Below are 24767 nucleotides of genomic sequence, written 5' to 3'. Positions count from 1 at the left end.
AGTTAATTGCTAAAAATACATTTAGAATATAAACCTTACTGTGTCAAGGTCTCAAAAAAGAAATAATTGGTATGGTATAAAGTATTTAATTGTATGCTAAAAACTTCTAAGCTAAAATATTTTCAATTTATGCAAGGATAGGTGGCATACCTATTATATGTTATTCCCCTATTAAGCAAATTTATAATGAGAGAACATTATCTTCCATAAAAAAATAAAAGCCATGTAAAAATTAAGGACTAAGTTCTTCTGCACAGACTAGACAACAATTGCTAACACATAAGGTCAATGAGAGTCAGAACAGTCAGAGAAAGCTTCAGGAAAACAAAAAAATTGTCTGACAGGTCTGAATGAATGAGGCTAGATAAACAGAAACTAAGAAGGCAGAAAGGCTAGCATGAGCAAGACAAGTGCTGATATCTGCCCAATTAACTCTGAGGATAAAGTCCAAGAGCAGGGAAATAAAAACACATGTTCACATAGTAACCTGTAAGTGAATGTTCGCAGCAGCATTTTTCATAATAGCTAAAAAGTGGAAACTAACCTAAAGGTCCATCAACTGATGAATGAATGGAAAACAAGTATAGCCATGCAATACATATCATTTAACTATAAGCAGAAATAAACTATCAATGTGTGCTAAAACATGCATGAATTCTGGAAACATTATGCTAAGTGAAAAAGCCAGTCACAAAGGACGACATATTGTAGAACTCTATGTATGTGAAATATGCAAAACAGGCAAACCTATGGAGACAAAGGTAGATGGTGGTTGCCCACAACAGGGGTAGGTGAAGGGACATGGAGGAAGGCTGCAGTCATGCCTAGGAGATGTGGGGTTGCTTTTCAGGGTGACAAAAATGCTGTGAATATACTAATAGATACTGAGTTGCACATTTTAAATGGTTGAACTGTCTGATATGTGAATTATATCTCAGTGAAACTGTTTTTAAAATCCAATGGCAGGATCAAGATAATTTTCTCAGCTCTCAATTTTTGATGTACATACTATATCAGATCTAAGTATTTCTACACTTTTATAATATATTTTAAATAAAAGATAAAGAGAATGCCTAACTTTTCAAATAGTTTGTAAATTAACATAAAACATGTACATTTCAAAGAATAGTATAATGGCCTTTCTCTACAAGTTAACCTAGAATCTGTGAAATAAATAGATACAGATTCTGTGTCCATTCACAAAAGTGAAGAAATAAGACAATTTTCTGGAACATTCCATTAAATCTTCCCCTCTGATTTAATCTAGCCTGCCTCATCATCGCAATACAAAAATTACTTGAAAATATGTTGAACAGGAAAAAAGTCAATTTTCTGTGAGGAAGGATGTAGAATTCTTAATTTTTCCAAGGGTACATACTGTAAGAGAAAAGTTATGCAATGGTTTTACAAAATGGTAGAATGAAAGCCACAATATAAAAAAATAAGTACATTATAAAGATAGTAAAATGGAAATAATTAAAATGAAAATACAAAACCAAGCTTCTGCCAAAATCAGTATCCTAAAACATGTTATATAATTCAACCAGCTACAGAATAACTGTCGACATGTTAAATTCCATACATATTTGACTTTCCACTTGAAATAATTTCTTCTTTGAGGCCTGTGTCTTATCCCAATTAATGTGACAATGTGATGTACCTTCCAGTGGAGACTCTAACGTAGTTAATTTTTTACGGGGATCAGCCACTTCTTGAAGTTGCCTCACAACCACCTGATAAAATATTTTTGTTACTGATTTTATAAATTGCCTTCTTATTATGTTAGTAACATTTAACTCGAATATACCTACTTTGAAAATTATCACCACACACATCAATTCACTTTCTTTTCATCACATGTACACACTTTTATTTATTACTGAATTCAGCGAGGGAGGCAGAATGTGTTACCTTCCTGCCAAATTGGTATTCTCTTACTTAACACAACAGATTCATCCCACCATTTGATCATCTTAGAAGCTCAACTCAACCTCAAAGTTCCTAGCATATTCAATCACCTGTTCAAATCCTTCCAACAGATTCCTATCTCAGAATAAAAGCCAAATTCCAATGGCCTTTGAGGCCCTAGGTAAACAGGCCTCTACCTCCCTCTCTGACTTCAAGCTTCTACAACTCCCTCCTGTGCTCACTCCATTCCCACTGTACATAAGCCTGCCACCCCTCTTTAGTCTGAAAATGGGAATCTAATGCCTAACTCATAAATCACAGGCAGCTACAGTATCTTTGTACTGGACAAAGTTATATTCAAATGATAGTCATTGAGTCTTGAAATAAAAATTATGAGCTAATTATTAATAAAAATATTCAAAGTAAATTATAAATTCCAGTGGGAAGACCAAATCAAATATGGTTTTGCTAAAATCTACCACATTTATCCTAAATTGTAATTTTATAACAAGTAGGTGCCTTTAAAACACTATGTGGTCATAAAAATACGTAATTTGAGACTCACATTTTCAGATTTAAGTTAAATTAATATGAATAATAACAAAGCTTATACCAACTAAAATATATAAAAAGCTACTTAAAGGAAGGTATTAGAAGACACAGCAATACACTTCAGTTCATCTGGGGAATCTAGAATTAAGTGACAAAGCAAATCACTTACTTAAATTTTAATTTGAAAATACTCATTTCAGGTGTAAACATTTCCATTTATACCTTCATCATGGTCTTAACATGTGGCAACATAAAGACATTAAAATTATTGCTTCAGCAGCACAGGACTATCTACCTTAAAATATGACTCTGTGCCTAATAAAATTTCATAGGTGACACAATGTCTTTTCTCAAAGTAAATCATCTCTCAGCTCCACCTGTTATTTCCTGGAAGCAAGGTATGTTTCTAAGTTGATATAATAAACACATTTTTTCTTTTTTTTATTAAAAAGCTTTATTGAAATATAATTTACATACTATAGAATTTAACATAAAGTTAAAAGATTTTTAGTAAATTTACTGAGTTGTGCAGCCATCTCTACAACCCAACTTTAGAGCATTTCCATCACTGCACGATCCCTCATACCCATTAGCAGTCACTACCAGCTTCCAGCCCCACCCTTTGTAAACATTAATCTACTTTTTGTCCCTATACATTTATCTTTTCTAGATGTTTCATGTAAATGGAATTATACAGTATGGTAAACACACTTTTTATCTATTGATTTTTATATTCAACTGGGTTCGACATGTATCCAGAACCAAATGTTTAAATTATCTTTCTAGAAGTTTGAAAGTATTTATCTTCCTTGACACTTACTACTCTTTCTGTTTTCTCTTTCTCATACTGAAAGACACTTTCTTTTAAATGATTATATTCATTCATTCGCTTCTTATTTTTCTCTTCTAGCAGGAGGTCTTTCTTTCCACTCTCAATAGAGCCTCTTTGGATATTAATTACTATCTCTTGATGATCCTCTTTCTGATGAACATCGTCTAGTTGCTGTTCAAGCCGCAGATTTTCACGTTGGAGTTGACATATCCTCTCTTCTACACAGTTCCACTTTCCAGTGGATTTACTCACTTTTGCTTCTGCATTTTGATACATCTCTTTCATTTCCTTTATTTGCTGCTGTGTTTGGCTTAGGTCATTGTGTACAGTTTCTAAAGCCAATGACTTTTTTCTGAGAGTATCTCTTGTCTTACGGAACTTATCTTTTAAGGTAATTAATTTAATTGCATTTTAGAAAGTTGTTCAGTAAGAAACTCATTCTTATCTTCTACTTCAGAAATATCAGAAGTCATTTTTACTTGTAGAGAAACGTCTTGTGTTCTTTCTAAAGCAAGTCTTAGGTTTCTTTCTGTTTTCACACTTTCACTGTGTTTACTTATAGCAGCAGCCAGTCTAGACTGATACGATTCAATTTCAGCTTCCAGTCTTGCCTTGCTTTCTTTTTCCTTCAACAGTTTGGAATTGAGCCCTGTATTCTCAGCCTTGAGATCATGAAGCTCTTGTATCAATACTGGAATGCTGTTTTGTTAGTTTCCTCATTGAGTTTTATACTCTTTTCAAGGTAAGCATTTATTTCCTTAACAATTTTAATGTCTGTAAGACATTTATTTTCTTTTTCCAGGCTGTCATTTTTCATTGTGCATATTTCCTGTCTGAGTATAGCAACATCTGTCTTCAAAATGCAATTTTCATCCATCAGATCTTTCATTTCTTCACGATTACGAAAATCCTAAATACAACAAAAAGAAAGTTTTACCTAGTACTCAATAAAATAACGTATCATGATTACCTCTGAAGGGAATGAATAAACTGCACATCCATACACTAACAAGGTTACTGTAAGTGGATGTCCAACTGGAGAAAAAGTTGAAGCAAAACTTTGAACCTTATAGAGCATAAATTCCAAAAAGTTCAGAAATGTATTTAAAGTCAATGAATTTATAAAAGTAAACACACACACACACACACACACACACACGCACACACGCACACCAGAGAATTTTTAAGAATATCAGAATTGGAAGAGCCTTTCCCTGAATTACCACAAACCCAAAAGCAGAAATTAATGCATTAACAAATTTGATTAAATTAAAATATATCAAAAAAATTGCATTTATACTTTAATATCTAACCCATTCACCACCCTATAGTAAGAATCTTAGCTCACATGTATTTGGACAGATAAAATTTCCCAAAGTTATTATACTTCTGTTTCACTGATAATATTCTATTGCAATTTGACTCTTTTAACAATTTTATAGTCAGTTGTAAGAATTACATTTACTAAATCATAAATCTAGACATTATACTAGTCACTCCTATATACATTCATTGATGAACTCATCTAGTTACCACAATTTTGAAAAAGAAAGGTTAAAAATATAAGCAAGTGCCAGGCACGGTGGCTCACGCCTGTAATCCCAGCACTTTGGGAGGCTGAGGTGGGTGGATCATAAGGTCAGGAGTTCTAGACCAGCCTGGCCAACACGGTGAAACCCCATCTCTACTAAAAATACAAAAATTAGCCGGGTGTGGTGGCAGGCTCCTGTAATCCTAGCTACTCAGGCGCTGAGGCAGGAGAATCGCTTGAACCTGGGAGGCGGAGGTTGCAGTGAGCCAAGATCGTGCCACTGCACTCCAGACTGGGCGACAGAGCAAGAATCCGCCTCAAAAAAATATATATATATAAGCAAGCTACAGGATTTTCCCCAGGACTTCTGACTCTACTTCTAGTTCTCCAACAGATCACAGTTACTTCTGCGATGTAAATATATCAATACAAAACTTTTATTTCAAAACACCAATAGTAAATAAGATAAAATTTATAGAACTCTTCTTAGAATATTATGAGATTATTTGTGACTGCAATAATTTGTTTCTTCTTTATAATATTAGGTAATCAGTATGAAATAAGGGAAAGAAAAAGGAACAATTTTACTGGGAACAAAATTTTTATCAATACGTTATCACTAAGTGTATATTATGGTATATAATTGTTTTCAAAAGCTCTTTGTAATAAAATAGTATTCTATGTGGATGCCAAGATTTATAATAAATATTAATAATTGTACCTGTAAAAGTCATCATTCATTTTTAAAAATGAGATAACATTTCTGGTTTGTTTTAGACCTAAATAATATATATTAAATCAAGGGGATATTATAAGTAACATTGCTAAAATAAAGTTTAAAATACAGAATTTTTACCAAAGATTGATTTACCTGATTTGGAGTATTTCTTACAGTCTTCGGTTTCATCTCTAGTGACTGAACAGTCGGTTCAAGTTGTTTGCTTCAACTTCTTTCTTACATTGTTTCTCCTTCCTTTCTAACTCTTCTCTATTTTTCTTTGTACAGCATATTAATATTTGTTTTTTCTTCATTTTCTTGTTTTAAGGTGCGTCTGCAGATAAAGACATTTATCTTAAAATTCATTTTGTTAAAAAATAAAAAGTTCATCTTCTGATCTACCTCTTCATATGCTACTATCCTAACAAAATTTCTATGTTCTGGATTATTTTTCCTTTCTAGTTCTCAGATATTTAATTTCTCACTTCAACATCTTCAAAAGAATGCATATACTTGAAAAGTAGTAAGGAAAGAATATTCTGCTAAAGTTTGTGTTTCTAGTCCCTCTAGTATATATTATAAAAAAGGATACTGGAGATTATTCAGTAAACTTACAAGTTCAAAATTACCTTTTTAAATCACACAGTCATAATTACTCCCTAATTTAAAAAGATCATTGACAATTAACTAATTTTTTAAAGTTACTATTTATTGACAAGTGTATAAGTTCACCAGAAATAAATTTTAATCTTTATGACTGACGGTATAAGATGGCACCTTCAGATGTCTTTCACACAAACTATCTGCAGATTACTGTAATCCAAAACTAGGCTAAAGAGTCTAACATATCCATACTTTTTATATTTCTTTCTTAATACTTTCAATTCACCTTGCTATTACATATATTTTATATATTTATTGGCCTACTGTTCATTATGTGTAATATATAATTAATGTCCTTAATAAATGTGTATATGTTTACACAAGTTATGCTTTCCTGTGAAATCTAGTTCCAGAAGTGAAGTTGTTGAGTTAAAGGGATGTCAGGTTATTTGAAATTTTGATACACAGCACTAAGTCACCCTTCAGAAATAATTTAATAATTTCATATACCAACAGTGTGTGAGAATGCCTTTTTCCTCACATTTGCCAACACTAGTAATTACTTTTTAAATATCAGCATGACTTTTAAAAATGTATCTTATTTAATGTTAATTTGCATTTTTCTGATTACCAGACAGGGCTAAATATCCCTGGTAAAAGTATAAAACTTGTTAATCATAAAGAATATTAGTCTAATTTTGAATTAGTTTATAGCACAATGACAATTACCTGCTGTTAAATACTGCAATAGGTGGCCAGGCACGGTGGCTCACTCCTGTAAACCCAGCATTTTGGGAAGCTGAGGTGGGCAGAACACCCGAGGTCAGGAATTGGAGACCAGCCTGGCTAACATGGTGAAACCCCATGTCTACTAAAAATACAAAAAATTAGCTGGGCACGGTGGCACATGCCTGTAATCCCAGCTACTATGGAGGCTGAGGCAGGAGAATTGCTTGAATCCAGGAGGCAGAGGTTGCGGTGAGCCAAGATCACACCATTCCACTCCAGCTTGGGCAACAAGAGAGAAACTCCATCTCAAAAAAAAAAAAAAAAAAAAATCAAAAAACAAAACCACCGCTACAGGCTTACTTATCATGCTCTTCCTTCACCTCCTTGGGAAACTGCTGAGGCTATGTTTTCCCAATCTTTCTTTGTTGGGTTAATCTGCCAGCAGCAGCAGCAGATGTGCAATCACATAGACTTTCTGATAGTTGTATTTTTTCACTTTTGTTTGTATTATTTCCTTCTTTGACCTTTAATAAAATAATAAATAATTATTTTATTCAGTAAAAAAACCTTTTTCCCTGATTTTTTCACTTGATTCAGGTTGTCACCATTTTAATCATAAAAATATTTTGGGCTTAATTTAATTTTATCATTATACATAACTATGATAATTGTAAGATATTCTTATTTCATCAGTGAAATATTTTTGTAAAGTCTGCTCATTTCTGTTTGAGTGAATAGAAGAATTTTCCAAAATTTCAACAAGGGCTCTTCTCCACTTCGTGCTTTTATTCCCATCCACTCTTTGCTACCCGATATAAATTTTTATGCTATCTGACTGGCAGAAACAGAGAAATAAAAAGACACAGACATAACATATGTCTTCTGTCTTTACCGCCTGGATTTTACATGAAATAGCCAGATTAAGAGGATGTGACCTTGTAGGGCTTCGGGAACAGTAAAGAAGCTTAAAGAAGCTTTCCCTTTTCAGCACTAAGCTATTCTTTTCCCCACTGCCTTTCATGTCTCTTTTGTTTTTTCATTTGAATCCTGGGATATCAAAAAAGTAAAGGTGCTCTCTGAACTATGGGAACAAAAGTTTGCCACAACACAAAAAGCAGAGTGACATTGCTGACCTTCTAGTGCAGAATTCTGGAAAACAAGACGCTTCCCAGATTTCACATTCAATTACCACAAAAGTTTATAGGTGGAAAACATATGGTACAGTTACCTACTTTAGCCCCATTATCTACTGCTAATGGGAGTCAAACCAATCAAGACATATTCAGTGTTTCATCCAAAGCTCCTAAGGTGGCATTCCCTAGCATTTCATGGCACCAAATAATATGATACAATTTCATATTCCTGAATTACATAAATTACCAGATAAATTTATCAAATTAGATATATTAAAAGTCTAACTGAAGCAAAGCAATTTAATGCCCCAGAGGGTGGAAAAAGGCCTCATCTGCTTTACTTTGAAAGAAGTAAAACTCCAGATTGTTGTCCATCTTTAGAACACAATCTACAGAACTCAACTTTCTACTAAAGAGTCAAATGCTAAATTTTGGGTTGAGAAGTTATGCTTCTTATATGATAAAAATCATACATGTCAAAACTTACCATATTTTATTAAACAACATAATATAAAGGTCTGATTCAACAGAAATATTAGAGAGTGGTAATGTTTTAAAGTATGTGGAAATATATATTTGTTTTCAAAAATATTTGAAATAACCATGATGGGACTGTAAGTTCAAACAGTTTGAGCTAAGCAGATAAACTTGCACGCATGAAAACACATTAAACAGACTCCTTTGGCTGGGAATAGTCGTTGTAACTCTCAAGGCTAGATGTGTTTTTGTGGCTCTTCTCAGTCATTGCTTCCCTCCCATTGTATTCTCATTCTATCATTAAATAATGTAATTCATCTCTAAATGAATACAGAAAAAAATAATCTAGAATCTAGACCTTGTTTCTTCAGCAATTTCTTTATTTATCTGGTTCAAAAGGTCACATGGTACACGGCTGAATTAGTTTCCCAGCCCATATGCCACTTGGGAGACTGACGATGAGACTTAGGTTGATTAATGAACAAACATGATGAGAACAATCTCCAGAACCATTATTTAGATAGGAGAACTAATCTACTTTGACACATAATTACACATTTAGATAACCCCCTGTAACTGTACACATGAGATTTTCTTGAATAGAAAATTAGACTGAATCAAATAATTGATAAAGAGAAAAAAGGGAAGCAGCAAGTGAACCTCTGTATTTCCGAAGTTGAACTGTCTCTTTCTCCAAAGCCAGGAACTCAACTTGTAACATGCCTACCTCATTCTTAAACCTTGGAATATCTTGCTGTAAGTCTTCTAGCTATACTTTTTATGTTCTCTCACTATGTGGTAGAGAATAACTCACATTTTATAATTCAAGATTCACGCTTTTGTAGTTATTAGCACTGGGATTGTCATATAGTGGCTTCTGGAACAAGCACTGTATTGGTTTTCTGTTTTTATACGTATCTGTAACAGCAGATTTACTGTGGCTTTCTATCTGAATCATATGCTTCATTTCTTTGGGGTGGGTAAACCACAAATTAAAAAGACTTTCAAGATCTCTAGACTGAGGCCAATGCCTAATGTCTAATTTCCAATTAGTGGTATTTGGCTTTCTATTTTTTGCCATTTGCATGTTAAACTCTTAATCTCTTTCTTTCAATCATAATTACTGGGTTCCTTAATTTTTATCATTACAAACATTTTCTTCATCTGTGTTAGAAACAAGCTATGTGTCTAGTTTGTTATCATTTCTTAGTCTGATCTATTTTCATTTAAATGAAGCTTAGAAGATAACTGGTAACTGTATTTCAGGGACCTGGAGTGTGAATGGAATGAAAAGATATTTGACATGGACTTCCTCTGTCAGGAACTGCCTGGAATGCTACAGAGTTAGACCCTCCAGATGCAGCTCCTCCTCAAAATCAGGGACATGATTCATCAGATTAGAGGGCACTCTCTTTAAGTTCATCCCTCTTTATAGTTACTATGTAGGAGCTCTTCCTCAGGGCAAGCAGTAATTTGGGAGTTTTCAAAACTGTCACCAATATTCAGCTTAAACTTGTTTGTAATGAATTTTAAAGGAAGTCCTGAATATACAGATATATTCCCTTTATCACAATTCCTACCCAGTTCTGGTTCCTGAGAAATTTTTTTTCCACAGGTGCACAAGTGGAAAACTAATTTGCTTGTTTTGTTTCTCAGATGTCTTTTCTGTCAGAGTGCATGTTTTAAAAATAGCTTTAATCAAGTATAAACAAAGAAATATCCAAAAATAAATTTAACTGTGAAACTTAATCTATGTGTTGCTACTCTTAAATTATGGGATTGTAACTAAAAAGTGAAATATAATTTGCCTTGGCTTAACATAGGAGAAAAACATGAATCGGCAAGCTGAAACTCTCAGTGTTTGTTTGGACTAAACTTATTATGTGTTAAATCTACCAGAAATGAATTCAAAGATGATATGTGGTATTATAAAAGCTTCCTCTCTTAAAAAGATGTTACCTCAGCATACCGGTGAGCCCCTACAGTGCATTTATATTTCTGAAGATTAGAAGATTAGAGACTAGGCAAACACAAAATTATTAAGAGCCAAACTGAACACCAATCAGAAAGGGAAGCAAAATTTTAAGTTCTAATTCAAATGATAAACTATGATAGTGTTATGTATCTAGATAGATTTTCTGCTTATATCCACTTCTAATATATTCTAAGTTCTGCTAGTGATAGCGGATGGATTTTTAAAATTTTAGTAATATTTACTATTTATTTATGCTGAAATAAAGTTATTGTTTGTACCCTGACACCAACGGTCCCATTCTGCAAGGTATAATTCTCTTAACAGACAACTGGGTTGACTTTTATGACCCCATTCACTCCCTGAACACAAACACTGAAGTCAACTGGCAACCACAAAACAGAATAAATCTTTAAACTCGGCACTGGTGACCAGCAATATGAAACTGCAAAATTTGAACCACTAGCAATGATGACTCCTTTAACATTAGTTTAACTCAGTGGCCATCATTGTTAAATTGTTCATAATTTCTATTCCTTAGTAATATGACTCAATATTTCATGTTACCTTCTGTATTATGAGTAAGGTTATAAAAATAAAAGAGCGAGATAATACTGGAAATTTCTTGCCTCAATTCCAAAGGTGAAGACAGCTATGAGTTACCACAGATGGTAGGAATATCTTAAGTTTCATAAGTGGTTAAATGTTTTAAAAATTAAATTTAAAATTATGATCTATTGGATTCTAAAGGTATAGTCTAAAAGGTCATGTCATTTGGACTACACTTTGTTATTAAAGCAAAAAAAAACCCACCAATATTAGACAAGAAACTTAAATTTTTATATACCTGTGGTTGCATCTTTTCACTTCTTTCAAGCCTTTCTCGTTCTTCCTCTGAAGCCACTAGTAAGTCTTCTTCTGTTGAAAAATTCATAGGTTTAGTTCAAATGAACTAAGAACAGTTAAAAAAATACTATAATCTTTATACAAATAGAGAATAAAATTTCTTTGTATTTTATATTTTGAGAGTTTAAATGAAGCTTAATGTTTACTGAAATATTTACTTATTTAAGAAATACTTCTAATTATCCAAAACTTTAACAAACCACTTGGGGAGACACTAGATACCGCCAGGTTCAAGCCATACACAATCTCAGGGTCACTCACAAATTGTTCCACCCAACGTAGATAAACAAAAGTGTTGCAAACAAAACAAAATTTTAAAATACACTCAAAATATACAATGTAACACTTTACTGTACTTCATAACAGTATCTTTTTAACAACACACTAATTGAGTTGGCAGTTACTAATAATTTGCAAAATTATTGTTGTTTATACTGTAATTAGTGTGCACCCCGTTTTTTACATCGCATATGTTCTACAATTCTGAAAAATGTATTTTCATCTTTTAAGACTCAGAATGTAGGCTGGGCATAATAGCTCACATCTGTAATCCCAGCACTTTGGAAGGCCAAAATGGGAGAACTGCTCGAGGCCAAGAGTTTAAGACCAGCCTGGGAACCATAGCTAACCTTGACTCTACAAAAAATTAGACAGGCATGGTGATATGTGCCTGCAGTCCCAGCTACTCAAGAAGTTTAGGTGAGAAGATCCCTTGAGCCCAGGAGTTTGAGGTTGCAGTGAGTCTCGATCATGTCATTGCACTCCACCCTGGGCGACAGAGTAAGAACTTGTCTCCAGCAACAGAAAAAGAAAAAAAAAAAAAAAAAAGGCTCAGAATGCTATGTGAAGTCTTCCTTGATTCTAGCTATCTTTCTCCACATACACACGTTTCTGCTTCTTGGGGCTCCCTTAGTACTTTGTCAATTTTTCTAGTGTCACTTTACCACCTCAACTGCACATCATGTCTTTACATGTCGATCCCCTTTGCTGCTAGACTGTAGAAGGCAATCTTCTGAATCATCTTTGTATAAACAGTCTTAACTTTGCCAAATAATTAGCTATTGAGTTCCTGTTAAGTGTTAGGCATTGGGGTATAAGGAAGGAAAATAAAAGCTGTCAAGGATGGCTTTCCTAAAGATCATGCATGAGCTGAGACTTAGAGAGTAAGGTTAGCCAGATTAAGTGAGGCGGAGGGCAGGAAAGGATGAGCACATGCCAGGCAGCACCAAGAGAGGGAGAGAAGCCTCCAAGAGCATGTGTATTTCTCTGCAAAAGAGGAATGGTGAGAGGGGCATTACCAGCAGCTCAGTAATTCCAGAGAAAAAGGCAGATGGGGAAAGGGCTACGGATGGAGATTTGGGCACAAGTCAGCTTCTTTTTCTTTTCTTTTTTTGAGACAAGGTCTTACTCTGTCTCCCAGACTGCAGTGCAGTGGCATGATCTCGGCTCACTGCAACCCGGCCTCCCAGGTTCCAGCAATTCTCCTGCCTCAGCCTCCCAAAGAGCTGAGATAACCGGCGGGTGCCAGTACCACCTGCTAATTTTTGTATTTTTAGTAGAGATGGGGTTCCACCATGTTGGCCAGGCTGGTCTCGAACTCCTGACCTCAAATCGTCCACCTGCCTCAGCCTCCCAAAGTGCTGGGATTACAGACATGAGCCACCGTGCCCAACCCAGAAGTCAGTTTCTGAAAGCCTTATATAAACCTTTAATATGCTTGGACATTAGGTATTCAGGAGTGGTTCACAGATCTATTTACATTAGAGATAATTAACTCTAAATACTGTGAGGAGCATAAAATTCTGAGGCATATAAATAAATGAACAAAGATAAAACATAAGGCAATGTTGCAAATGATGCAGGTCTGAGGAGATGTTTTTAGAAATATTTAGAATATAAGTATCAGTGGCCATTATAAGAATGAATTTTTATTGAATGAATAAATATATATATCTGGGTCCCCAAAGAAATACATGCTGCTCATTACTTTACAAAAATTATCAAATGAGAAGTAAAATAACACACATAAACTGTTTCAGTTACTTGTATTTACTTGATACTTTTTCTGTTTCAGTTTTACTGTGCCAAGAAAATGCATTTGGGTTTTGTGGTGGTGGTGGTCATGGTTGTTGCTGTTGTTAGAGATGGAGTTTCACTCTTGCTGCCCAGGCTGAAGTGCAATGGTGCGATATCAGCTCACCGCAACCTCTGCCTCTCGAGTTCAAGCTATTCTCCTGCCTCAGCCTCCCGAGTAACTGGGATTACAGGCATGTGCCATCATGCCCAGCTACTTTTGTATTTTTAGTAGAGATGGGTTACTCCATGTTGGTCAGGATGGTCTCAAACTCCCAAACTCAGGTTATCCGCCCACCTCGGCCTCCCAAAGTGCTGCGATTACAGGCACAAGCCACCACGCCCAGCCGCACAAGCCACCACGCCCAGCCACATTTGGGGATTTTGTTTTAAAAGTTCTGCTTGCTGGATCTACGAAGCTCATGAGAAAATAGAAGCAAATAAGTCATTTGCATAGGTAAGAAACTTTAGATTTATGGCTTGTCATCACTACTCTAGAAGATTACCATAAGGTTTTATAAAACAAAATGTTAATTCTAGACATAAAGGGAAAAAGAAATTAAAACTATAGGAGTGAAAAAATAATGCATAATTTATTACTGTTCACCTGATCATATGACTGATTAAAGGCACTGAATTTAACTTGTATGTAAAGTAGACCCCATAGTTCTGCAGTTAATCAACAGACTGTGTGTTCTAGCAGAATTAAATTTGATGCTCATGTGTTATCTTGAAATGATACAGCTCTGATGAAAACCCGTACTCCTAGTGCATGATTATCCATCCATTAAGACAAGGTGATGGAATGTGTGAGTACAGCCAAGGAGACACTACAAGGCAAATGCTCAATGGTTCCCATTAATATTGGGAAAATCAATACTATAATACAGAAAGCCATAGACATCATTTAATATTTGGTTTGGGAAGGTATTTTTAGTGACACTGCATATAATTATACCTAATAATTGCACAATTAGAGATGTAAAAATGAATCAAAGCCAAATTGTGTTTGAGTAGGAAATCTGTAGACATCTACTTCATTTTCCAATCGAGGCCCAAAATTCTAAATATAATCATGGTACCCACACACAAATTTATGTTAAATACTAACCTCAATGAAATTACTCTTTCTCCTCATTCTCTTTGTTATTTGTATGTTGCTTTCCTTAAAGGAAGAATACAAACGCCTTGCTAAGAAGCATTATGTTTGGCTGTAGGCTGCATAAGGGGAGTAAACACAAAGTACATTTGACCACAAAATGACTTTACAAGCCAGAACTACGGTAGCATGAAGCCAACCGAGGGAATCTAGAATAAAATTTTCTATGCTCCTTTCCCTTCCTTGCTCTCTTTCTACTGTAATAGCTGTGATTCACACAGGTAACGAAGAGTATAATTCCCTGATAGAAACACAGCTTCAAGATTAAGCCTTTCTTTAACTACGAAGTTTGTGTGTCCAAAGTTTGTAGTTGCTGTCTGATTTTTGATCACTGATGGTGATAGATATTTATCATCAACTCACAACTTCCCAAATTTTTGAAAAGTCTTACTATTGATGGTTCAAGTAGTAGAAATATAATCTAAAACATCTGAAAATCAAGTTTTCATTCATTAGAATGTAAATAGTAATACAAATTATAATGAAGTATAAAAATTCTTTCTTCACTGAAGCAGTACCATATTGTCCTCTACCCCACAAACACACTACTCCTTCATGGTCTAATGTATTTTACAAGTCCTGTAATTGCTATTAACTCAGACAAGTTTACTTAACTAGAATTTCTCACTTTGTTCTGAGCTTTTGTTATTTACTACAATTTACTTTGAATCACTCAACGATGTCTATTATATATTTTGTTTTCCACGAGAAATTTTTTAATAATTAAGATTCTTCAGAGATAAGAAAATATTTGAATAACTAACTTTGTGCATAAACACATTAAGATGAAATACCCATGACATTATTTTGTGTTTCTGTGTACTAGAGACAAAAACTTCAAAAAACATTTCAATGAATATACATTAAATTAAAAACTGCTTTCATCTTCCCTCAACGCATGAATACCTTCAGAATTCATATATGAAGCCTTAAACATAGACCAAAGATTTGCATAAAATATAATAGCCTTAAAAAATCTTATCTGTAGCCGGCACAGTGGCTCCCACCTGTAATCCCAGCACATTGGAAAGCTGAGGTGGGGAGATCACCTGAGGTCAGGAGTTGGACAGCACCCTGGCCAACATGGTGAAATCCTCTCTCTAATAAAAAGAGAAAAATTAGCAGAGTGTGGTAGCATGTACATGTAGTATCAGCTACTCAGGGGGCTGAGGCAGGAGAATTGCTTGAACTCGAGAGGCAGAGGTTGTAATGAGGCAAGACTGAGCCACTGCACTCCAGCCTGGGTGACAGAGCAAGACTGTCTCAAAAACACAAACAAACACACACACAAAAACCTAATTGTTCCCATACAAAAAGAAGTCTAGTTCACACTAGATCTGAAGCATACACAATGCCGTGAGACAGGACAGAAATATATTTAACAAGTTCTATTCCCGGTTTCTGTATAAATAAAACTGTTGAATTTAAGCTTTTAAGACAAGTCAAGGAAAAGAGCAAAAAAATGTAAAAGTGAAACTTGAAAGTTCATTTCACCATCAAGGGCTCATGATCACTAGACATGCACAAACTATATATATTGTTCAAAACATTAGTTCTGAATTTTGATCTGAGTATCCCCGGAGTTTCGGTTTCATTCAAGGATGTCCAAGAGGTCAAATAAGACAATGCCATTTGCTCTTTTCAGTTTTCTTCTCTGAGAACAGCACAGCAAACTTCTTCAGAGAAATGAATTGTCCTAACTTCAGAGGCTAAAGGCTCATGAATCATAGTTCTAAGGACATTCATAAACTATAGCGGTGCATGCTTGCACTCTGAACTTTTCAGCTTTAAACTCTTGTATAGTAAACACGAATAGGTACAACCTGATTAAACAAAAGCCTTTTTAATCTGACATTATTTTTATTTTTCTTTCTTTCTTCATTTATCAGCAACAGGAGAGTCTAACTAAATGTGGTAAAGTGGTTTAAGGGAATACAATGAAAAGTGTAAAATGAATTAAACCAGAGATAATCATGTCAATGTGGATGCATCTGGAAAATAATACAAAACACACCAAAGAAAGTGGCAGAAAGGTATGTAAAGTGTATAACTCACTCACATACCATTTTAGGACACAAATAAAAAATTCTGCATATTATTTCTGAGCATCACACAATATAGTTAAAGATTTCAAAAGGGCATTGAAATGAAAAACAATCGATTTATGATGTTGGTAGCCTCTATGCAATCATGTTTCAAAAACCTTAACACCAAAAAGTCTCAAAATAACCCTTTTAAAAGACTCTACCAGTTATAAATGAATAAATACTTCCCTAATTTTTAATAATCAAAGATGCCACAAACACACACATACACACACCTATACATACACATACACATACACACACAGTCTGCTCATTGGAACATCTGATTGGCTTCAGATCATCAGTGTAATAACACTAGCAGCAAGTCTCTAAAGTTAAAACAGAAACTGACACGTTAATAAGCAAAGCTCTCCTCTAGGTAAAGATCAGAACTCCAACTAGCACATAACTCACTGGAAATATCCTAGAGTTTCAAAATTCGCTGCTTTGAATCCCTGACAAGTATAAAAATTTTATATTGAAAACTTTATGCTATTCAAAACATTAAAACAGAAACATCTGAGTTACAGCTTACATTTTTAAAATCTTTTTTATGCTTCTAAATTTATTTTTATTCAAATGTAGATACCAACAAATAACATTTATGTCAATGAATTAGGGGTTAAGAATAATGTCAGTACTTTCAATCATTTGATGTACTTATTTCCAGCATTCCATTTGTATTGAAAACGTACCTGCTCTCAATGTCTGAACATTCTTTCTTTGTACTGCTCCTTTCACAGCAGGATCTTCCATTTCAGTGCTAGGCTGAAAGGCTTTTAAAAGAAAATGATTCATAAATCATATATATTTTATACAATATGGAGTTAGTGATTCAAAAAATATACATAATTAATTACCTTCAAGGAAGGATGTTTTGCAGGAGGCTCTACAAAGCAAAGGGGATATGTCATCAATTACATGTAAGTATGAGTATGACAGGGCCAACCAAACATTCATGCAGTGTTACTATCAAGCTGAGTTTTCATGCCTGGCTATAAAAATACTTAAGGTTTTGAGGTTCTTCTTGACATCTTTTCATTGCCTAGGACAGCAACATGACAGAAATATGAGGAAAATAGGAATATAGGATTCCTAAAACACAGTTTACATTTCAATAGTGAGATTATGTTTCTAATGCCTATACATAAAATAGAAAACCATGGATAGCACCGTGAACACGTGGACTAATGAGGAGAAAACAGACCATTAAACAGAGGACCAAATCAAACCTGAGGGAATCAATGTCAAAGCTGATGGTGAGTGTACAGAGTATTTTCACTCAACACATCAGAGGCATGGCTGCCAGCACACCACAAACAAATTCCCCTGTCCTGTCACTGAGGAATACACAGTTGAGATGACAGTTCGGATGAATGTGCAATTCACCTCTCATTAAAGAGAGTGTTCTAAATTGATCAGCTAGGATACACACTTATGAAATGACAGCTAATCAAAATACTCATTTTTCCCATGACCGCATGGGCTACTGCAGCACCTACGTTTCTCCTATCTCCTCGTTTGGCCTTAAATTAGAGCTCCTTGATCCACTCATGCAAGGCAGTCCAAAAAACACACCAAACAAACCGTGTAGAATAAGCTTCCAATATCAAAACATTTATCAAAAAAGAAAACATTGAATTACCACAGACTTGCTGGATACGAATACACTTTCATATTGCAAAATTAGTGCAATATTTATTGAAAATGACAATTTTGGTATTCACAGAATGAATTTTACAATATTATTGCTTCTAAAATTAGCTAAGTTTGGTATATATCTTACACTGTAAAGGATTTTTATAAAACACCTATCATATCAAAGAACTGACTGTTTCGAAAAAAAATTAGCCAAAGTATCTATATGCAACTTAATCACATCTTATTCACTCATGTCAATGAGACGTCTCTCTCTGAGACCTGACAGTTATGAAGTGAGATGAGCTGCTGTGGTTTATCCGAATTCTAGCACTCCCTCCTGCCTCCAGTACTCCCCACAGCAATAACCTCTTTTGTGAGACTGGGTATATGCTGAAGCAACTGGAAGTGAGTTGTCTCAAGTTTACTTAGCTTTAACTCCCAAGACCCCAGCAAATGTCTTTCTTTCCTCCCTCCTTGTCCTTTCACAATCCCTCTTCCTTTGAAAAAGTGATTTTTAGATCTGTCGTGCTTCCCTTCCTAACTGCTTTTTATGGATAATTGTGACCACTGTTTACATCTGTATTCAGCAATAGTATACACCTGTAATCTCTCTTTTCATCTCATTCTCCTTCCCCTATGGCTAGAATCACACTCAGAAATAAAAGGAAATTAATGCTTTCCCTTGATTCTGCTATTTTTAAAATTGCTGTCCAATGGTTCTTTTTCCAGATTTCGCTAAAGGAAGGCTATTCCCTTGCTATTCAGAGCTATGTCCAAGGACCAGCACCAACATCACCTGAGTATTCATGAGAAAGGCAGAATCGATCAGAATGTGCATTTTGCAGAAGCTCCTCAACTAATTCATGAGAATTTGAATGCCCTGTTCTACACTGATATGCTTCCATATTTGTTTACCCTAGTTGCCCTTTTTGGCCTAGCCTCAATTTCTTCCCTATTATGTCCCTGAATTTAATACTACATTATAAGCCATAGTGTTCCTAATGAACTTTTAATCAGGCAATACCTTCTCTAATTAATTTCTTCTCCATAAATCACCCAACACTCTTCTTTTCAATTATGTTAATTTGACCTATATGATACTATCCCATGAGGTTACAACATTTTCTATAAAACTAAATTATAGCCATACATGGCTGACCACTTTTGGTGATGCTCATCTATGGTAGATAAAACACAGGTCTGTGTAGTAAAGTACCTCAATCCTTAATGCCTTCCCAGTAGTGAGGATGAGAGCAAGAGTAGGAAAATGTTACTCTAATTCTCTGACACATTTTGGTACTGGAAGCTCACTTTATCTTCTTTCCTATTTCTAACACCATGTTCTTCCTTCTTCTACAGAACAATTTGAGTTTACTACCCTCCATTACATACACCCGCATTTTTTTTTAAATTCCATGTACACTCTGCCCTCCTCATTCTTTCTCTTTTATTCATTTCCATTCCCTCTTTCCTGACTTGCCTCAGGTCTTAGAGTGTCTTAAAATGGAGCTCGTAACTCAGCTCCTTTAGTGGTATTCCCAATAGAATCAACTGCTGACCCTTGGTTAGAGACACAACTTATCACCATTTTACTTCTCCTTTACTTATTATACAGTTAACGGGACATTTTCTTTAGCTATTCGACTATATTAGTGCTTATATTTTAAAAGAAACATTCCATCAAATGACTTTTTAAACAAAATACGAATCTCACCTTCTCCTTTTGCATTGACTATTCTGTTTCCTTTTTCACGGGAAAGTCCAGGTAAAGGCTCTGACACTTTCTCGGGGACACACTGCTAAGGTAATATCAAGAAAAAGTTTCCATTTTAAAAATTATAATAAGTTGCATCAAGAGTTTCTTATCAATCTCTTTTTATGAAACTGGGTCTCACTCTGTCAAACCAGAGCTAGAACGCAGTGGTATGATTATGGCTCACTACAGTTTCAACCTCCTGACTTCAAGCAATCTTCCCACCTCAACTTCCCGAACAGCTAGAACTACAGGTGCATACCATCATGTCAGGCTAACGTTTTTATTGTTATTTTTGTAGAGGCAAAGCCTCATTATATTGCCCAGGCTGGTCTCAAACTCCTAGGCTCAAGGAAACCTTCTACTTCTGGCTCCCAAAGTGTTGAGATAACCACTGTACACCACCACACCCAGCCCTTTGCCAGGTTTATTTAATCAATTCCTTTAAATAAACCTTAATATTGCCCAGGCATGGTGGCTCACACCTGTAATCCCAGCCCTTTGCCAGGCCAAGGTGGGTGGATTGCTTGAGTTCAGGAGTTTGAGACCAGCCTGGGCAACATAATTAGAACACATCTCTACACAAAAATACAAAAAGGAGTCAGGCTTTATGGTGTGTGCTTGTATCCCAGCTGCTCGGGAGGTTGATGTGGGAGGATCACTTGAGCTTTAGAGGCGGAGACTGTAGTGAGCCAAGATCATGCCACTACACTCCGTCCTGGGCAACAGAACAAGACCCTGACTCCACAAAAATTTCGACTTAAAATGTGAGAAAGAAGGGAGATACAAACAAAAAACAAGCCTAACTGGTCAATGAAACATGAGCTTAAGCCAAGAAAGAAAATAAACAACATGAAGTACAATAAAGTAAATGGAGAAACAGATCTATAACAGAGCCTTTTGGTCTTTCATATCCCTAATAATACTAATTAATATGTATGCTACAATTAGTTTTTTGTAAGTACTTCTGTGATAGAGTTTATTACTCTAAGACATTCAATTACTTAAATATGGTCATCTACCACTACCTGAAAGAATATTACTATAACAAAGAGAGAAACCTGGAACTTTCAACTTTCCACCTAGAAAAAGAACTGGTCACCAAAATTCTAAAGAGTCATGTATGGCTTGAAAAGGTAAATTTCATAGAACATGAGTTGGGGCTAATAAAAAGCACAAGAAATGTTTATCTAAAATCACAATGTTAAGATTCCAGTTGAATGATACTTGAAAATACATTGTAATCCTCATTGCTACTGATGACCTATTTCTAATTTATTTCCTTTTTATGTATGGCATAATTTCTCAACATAACACATCAAAACTTACACATTCTTAAATATTAAAAAATAATGCAAATGTAAGCAATATTTTAGAAGTTTAATCATTAGATACATGAGGTATATTATATTACTTATAACCTTGCACTATATAAAAATTCATTTGTCTATTCAGATTAAGCAACTATTAAGGCTGAATGTCTCATGCCAGTAACCCCAGCACTTTGAGAGACTGAGGCAGACAGAACACTTGAGCCCAACAGTTAAAGATCAGCCTGGGCAACAAGGCAAAACCCTGTCTCTACAAAAACTACAAAAATCAGCCAAGCATGGTGACACAGGTCTACAGTCCCAACTACTTGGGTGGCTGAGGTGTGAGGATCACCTGAGCCCAGGAAATGGAGATTGGAGTGAGCCAAGATCTTACCACTGCACTCCAGCCTGGGTTACAGAGTGAATCCCCATCTCAAAAAACAACAATTAAAATGCTTCTTACATGGAAGACTGTATTCTACGTACTCCAGGATACATGCAAATATGTTTACTGACCTCCAGTAGCTCATGGTATTCAGGAGTTTCCAATGATTAAACAACTAAACATAAAAACTTCTGAAACTCAAAATTTCAGAATGTGATATAAGGACTTTGAGTGGTTATTTTATTTCATTTTTTTAAGATGTAGTCTGGCTGTGTCACCCTGGATGGAGTGCAATGGTGCAATCTTGGCTTGCTGCAACCTCCGACTCCCGGGTTCAAGCGATTCTCCCTCCTCAGTCTCCTGAGCAGCTGAGAATACAGGCATGTGCCATCATGCCCAGCTAAGTTTTGTGTTTTTTTTTTTTTTTTTTGAGACAAGCTTTCACCATGTTGGCCAGACTGATCTCAAACTCCTGACCTCAGGTGATTCCCCCACCTCGGCCTTCCAAAGTGCTGGGATTACAGGCGTGAGCCACTGCGCCTGGCCAAGTAAATATTTTAAATAAACTACAATGACAAAATTATGATGTTAAAAGTCTTACCATATTGGTATTACAAGTCTCTGCTTCTAGAACTGTTTATTTGCAGCAAAATACATGTTATTCAATTAGATGAAGTGTTTTATATAAACTCTTCATGGACAACTTATAAAACACACAAAAATCCCTTTGCGATACAAACTTTGAGAGCATAAATTTAAATTTTTACATTTCCACAGTTTATATTTTTAAGACAGATAGTCTTGTTATGTTGCCCAGGCTTTTCTCAAACTCCTGGGCTCAAGCAATCTTCCTGACTCAAACTTCCAAGTAGCAGGGACCACAAGTCTACACCACCACACTCAAGTGATTTTTTCTGCAATTTTTAATACTATTTTAGTCTCATTACAGAACCAATAATATAAGTAGAGAAACAATCTCTCCTAAAAACTGTATGATACCAAAATTGTAAGTTTCCAAGGAAAAAAAGCTCTATGCTATGTGCTCAACAATTTTGCGACTAAAACGTCCTGGGGGAGTCCATGATTACTGCAAATAATTTGATCCACTGAAGATTTATACAGGCATAAATATTATGAAAGCCACTCTCGTATGATTTAAAAATCAAAGTGTTAGTATTTATCCAAATAAACCTTAACCAAATTTCATGTTTCCTCTATTGGAGAAAGCATTTCCTAATTTGATTTTCCTGTCACTACTTACTTTCCAGTTCATTTTTTTCAGCTCACACCCTGTCACAGGACTTATCAATCTTTGTTAGTTACCAAAGTTAAACAAATGTTTTGAATCAACTAGCCACATGTATGTTTTTCTCTGACCAACTTTCCATTACCACCATAAAACTATGATAGGTATACCACTGCTAAGTTTTAAAAGTAAATACTACGCAAAACTGGATTCAGAGTGAAAAATAATTTTACAAGAGACCACTTTACCTTAGTAGCAACACTCAAGTCTTCATCATCCGATGCAGGCAATGAATCTACACACAGATCACGGAAAATGCTTGAGAGCAAAAACGTACAATGAAAATGAGCAAGTTGATTTCTTTACAATTTTTTTAAATGCCAGTTTGTATCCAGCTTCCCCCTCAAAAAAGGAAACCATAACCTGGGGAAAGGTCAGTGATCTACATATTAAATAATGATTCTTGATATAATTAAAATATGTCCTCTGTAGTAAAAGATTTTAGTTACCTATTTCTGCCTCCACCTGTCTAAATCTATAAAATATTCAATGAAAACTGACCTTGAGCTCTATAACAAATAGTGACAGTCAATATGTTGGCAGAGCCTGACAATAATTTACCCTCACAAATTATCTCTCCTGAAGCTGAACTTAAAATTCAGTTAATGGGTGACATACATTTTGTTATCTAATCTGGAAGAAAACCGATGACCTAAAACAAGGTAGACAGATCCACTGTCTCTTGTCCATGATCTACCTCTGGTTAAAAGACTAATCTGCATCACTTCAAAATGGCAGTCTTGAGTCCTCAGCAAGGAAACCACTTAAGAAGGTCATATTGCTTTCCTTTGCCCTAAATCAGTACAGGGAATCCCCTGCAATATCTGAAATGTATGAAAGCTAAATGTACAAAAATCAAATAATGAAGGTGTATGTTCTTACTGAGAATACTTTGCCCAGAAAGACTAAAACATTAACAATAATAAAATTCCATTATTTCTACTCTATAGGTCCTGCCTTATTCAGATCCACATAAACTAGCAAGCCCTTAAAGATTTTCATAGGTGCTTAGACACCCAAGGAGAGAGCCTGCTGGAAAAACAGAGTCCTGCTAGTTGTGCCTCTATTTCCCTAAGTACTATCTAAATATCTGTCTTCCTATGGGCTCCTGCTTCCAGATTCCACTTCTGCAAGGCTCCACAGAAGTCTCCAATCTTCAAATATTCAGTCTATGAAAGCACAGATTCCTGAAAGGATGGCCTCAAATGACCAAGTGTAGGAGCCCTCTATATCCCTGCTCCTGAAAAACAAGCTAACTGGAATCTCCATCACCTGCCCCCAGCACAGACACACTACCAAAGTCCCAACTGAACTCCACGAATGATTTGCCAGACAATCATGCCCCTGATCCAGCCTCCATGAACAAAGGAAGGACATCAGTGAATTGGGAAAAGAGGCAGAGGTGAGGAGACCACCTGTCCTGGGCCACAGATCTGTGTAGTTCAGCAGTCTCCAGTCCCTTAGGTATTCCAGGGGCTCTACGGCACCCCTCTGTAAGTCAGGATGGAAGTAGATGATGCCACATTTCTATCTGCTGTAGACACTCCTCCCAGTGTCTCAAAATGTTTTAGCATCTTTCAGTAAAAATCTTCCAAGTTTGTCAGTCCTTGATAAATAAAAAAAAAAGCAGCAAATTTTTTAGAGCTCCTTTGAATCTATTTTAATGTGCCTTTGTAGATAATTCCCAACATC

At 35.4% G+C, this 24767-nt stretch overlaps 1 pseudogene across 1 annotated transcript in view; it reads right to left on the bottom strand.

Moving 5' to 3' along the window:
* Positions 1–2621: 2621 nt before the first annotated feature.
* Positions 2622–24767, bottom strand: part of LOC126929777 (putative ankyrin repeat domain-containing protein 20A2) — a 42712-nt pseudogene continuing 20566 nt past the window's right edge. The window contains exons 9-16 of the transcript XR_007717260.1: positions 23264–23333; positions 20033–20117; positions 17538–17566; positions 17373–17445; positions 11303–11373; positions 7234–7397; positions 5695–5875; positions 2622–4202 (exon numbers count right to left, since the gene is read on the bottom strand). The product of XR_007717260.1 is annotated as a putative ankyrin repeat domain-containing protein 20A2 (transcript). The remainder of the gene's footprint in view (positions 4203–5694; positions 5876–7233; positions 7398–11302; positions 11374–17372; positions 17446–17537; positions 17567–20032; positions 20118–23263; positions 23334–24767) is intronic.

This window comes from Macaca thibetana, chromosome 10 (assembly GCF_024542745.1).
Source record: "Macaca thibetana thibetana isolate TM-01 chromosome 10, ASM2454274v1, whole genome shotgun sequence".
In the NCBI taxonomy this organism is placed as follows: domain Eukaryota; kingdom Metazoa; phylum Chordata; class Mammalia; order Primates; family Cercopithecidae; genus Macaca; species Macaca thibetana.
This window is presented reverse-complemented; position numbering and strand designations above follow the sequence as displayed.